This window comes from Myotis brandtii, unplaced genomic scaffold (assembly GCF_000412655.1).
Source record: "Myotis brandtii unplaced genomic scaffold, ASM41265v1 scaffold162, whole genome shotgun sequence".
NCBI classification, from domain to species: Eukaryota; Metazoa; Chordata; class Mammalia; order Chiroptera; family Vespertilionidae; genus Myotis; species Myotis brandtii.
The window spans coordinates 629,958-632,786 of NW_005355923.1; the positions used below are offsets into that span (position 1 = coordinate 629,958).

The 2,829-nt window shown below is 41.2% G+C and overlaps 1 protein-coding gene and 2 pseudogenes across 1 annotated transcript in view; 1 reads left to right on the forward strand and 2 right to left on the reverse strand.

The window, feature by feature from the left end:
* Positions 1-1,180, reverse strand: part of LOC102244404 — a 7,834-nt pseudogene extending 6,654 nt beyond the window's left edge.
* The window catches only part of FOXP2 (forkhead box P2), a 572,606-nt gene that overhangs the window by 491,701 nt on the left and 78,076 nt on the right, over positions 1-2,829 (reverse strand). The gene's annotated exons all lie outside the window — the stretch shown is intronic.
* LOC102244699 overlaps positions 1,179-2,829 on the forward strand; it is a 55,895-nt pseudogene continuing 54,244 nt past the window's right edge.

Consider the following 2,829-nt stretch of genomic DNA (forward strand, 5'->3'; position numbering starts at 1 on the left):
GCCTAACCAATGGACACAGACAACAGGGGGGTGAGGGCATGAGTGGGGGGGATGGGGGGTAATGTGAGGATAAGGACACATATGTAATAACTTAATTAATAAAGAAATTATTAAAAAATAAGCTGATGAATGAAATATAAAAGGAGGCATGTATATATTGAACAGACTGACAGCTGTTGGTCATATATACACCCACACAGAGGTGCAGGCAGTAGTGTGGGGATAGTCAGGGGGAAAGTAGGATGTGGAGTAGGTGGAGGTGGACAAAGGGAGGGAAGAATGGGGATGGGAAAAATCTTTGCTTGGGGTGATGGACTCACAATGCAATGAGTAGATGTTTTATTGATTTGTGCACTTGAAACCTGTATGGTTTTGTGAACCAATGTTACCGCAATAAATTCAATTTTAAAAAATAAACAAAAATATTTGATAAATAAAATGTGATTAAATTTTTATATATGTATAAATATGTAAAATTTATACATATATACAATATGTATCAAAAGTCCTATATTTTTTAAAATGTGCTTATTGACTAGCATTCATTATTCTTTTGCAATATTGAGTATTTCATAGGACACTATAAATTTTTCAAAAATTTTCAAAAAAGTCAATAAATTAATACATATTACTTTTCTTAAATTCATAGACCGAATATATATATACCATAAGAAGAATAAAAACCAAGAATGCTCAACTCAGTTAAAAATTATAGATATTTTCTTAAATAAGTTTGGGAGTAAAAAGGAAATATAGTTAATAATATTGTGATAGCTATGTATGAAGTCAAATGAGTACTAGACTTATCAGTGATCACTCCGTAAGTTATAAATGTTTAATAACTATATTGTACACCTAAAACTAATATAATATTGTAAGTTAACTGTAATTTAAAAATTAGAAAACAATTAAATAAAAAAGAAAAAGGAAATCAGAACTGTCCAGCAAAGAGCAACCTAAGGAGACATGACAACCACATTTAATATTTCTTGGTCAGATAAAGAGCTTCACAGACCCCGGGACCACTCTGAGGCATCCAAAAAAGGGACATTAGGCAAAACTGAAAAAAAAATCAGTCAATAATAATAGATCAATATTAGTTTATTAATTGTGACAAATATACTATTGTTATGCTATCTATACTAATAAAAGTCTAGGTGGTCCTCACGCCCTTGCACATGACGTCGTCACAAGATGGCCACCACAAGATGACTGCCAAAGATGGCTGTGAGCACAGCAGAGACGGGGCCTGGTGGTCACTCTGTGTAGTGAGGCCTGGGGGTCATGCGGCTCTGCGCGGCTCAGAGGAGGCCAGTCCCAGCGTCTTCGCTGCCTCGTGCTAAGGAGGCGGGTCCCAGCAAGGGAGTGCAGTTGGGGGCGATCAGGCCAGCAGGGCAGGACAGTTGGGGAAGATCGGGCCTGCAGGGGAGGGCAATTGGTGGCTATCAGGCCAGCAGGGGAGAGCAGTTGGGGGCCATCAGGCCGGCAGCGGAGGGAAGTTGTGGACAATCAGGCCTACAGTGGAGGGCAGTTGTGGGTATTCAGGCCGGCAGGGGAGCAGCTAGGCATCAATCAGACCGGCAGGAGAGTGGTTAGGGGGTGATCAGGCTGGCAGGCAGAAGTGGTTAGGGGCAATCAGGCAGGCAGGCAGGCAAGCAGTTAGGATCCAGCGGTCCTGTATTATAAGAGGGATGTTCAAGGGGTCCCATATTGGAGAAGGGTGCAGGCCGGACTGAGGCACACCCCCTCTGCATGAATTTCATGCACCAGGCCTCTAGTATATTAATAATAGGAAAAACTTAGTCAATTTTTCTTCAAACTTAAAACAAAAGTTAAATTCAAAACAAAATCAGGTGAATTAGAACATAATGGAAACAAATTTGTTATATATAATAACCTAAATACTGAATCTGTCAATTATTCTACTCTCACCACCTCTTATAAAACAAACACACACACAACATGCTCTTTAAACCCTGACCTATGTCATACTGAATCTGGCTCATTTACTCTGCTTGGCTTACAAAACAGTTACCTTGGTCTTCTTATAGCTGTCCAAACATCAGAAGAGCATAATTTTTCCTCAGAAATTCTTTCACATACACAGATAAAGATTTCCAAGAAAAGAAGAAATGAATAATGGAGCAGAACATTATTTTTGTGTAAGTCCTTAGCAACACAACCTGAAAGGGGAATTGAAATATTATTACTATTTTTGTGCAGTATAATTTTATGCTTATAAATTTTAAGATAATACACTGACAAAAATTTAGTAAAAAATAGTAAGGGGGATAACCAAGATGGTGGCATAGGTGAACACTTGAACTTGCTGCCGCGCACAACCACATTAAAACTACAACTAAAAGACAAAACGAATATCATCCAGAACCACAGGAAGGCTGGCTGAGTGGAAATTCTATAACTAGAAGGAAAGAGAAAAGTGCATTGAGCTGGTAGGAGGTGCAGAGGTGCGGAAGTGCAGAGGTACGGAGGCACGCACGAAAGGGGCTGGCAGCTGGGTATGCTGTTATCTTTTTCAATCAGGAGAGAGATGCAAGCTCTGGACTGCTCTGAACTCCAGTTCTGGGTTAGAAACTGGGGACCCAGACTCATATGGAGAGGAACTGGACTGTCTGGCATCAGGCCGGAACATGAGGGCGGCTTTCTCGCAGAGGGGCTTGCAGTGGTCATTGTTCCTGCACGGGGCCGTGGGACACAGAGACCCCGGGACCACTCTGAAGCAGAGCAGACTGGCAGCCATTGCGATTTGCTCCACCCTGATGATTCCCTGAGACCTCGCCCCACCCAATTTACAACCCCACCCAAGCT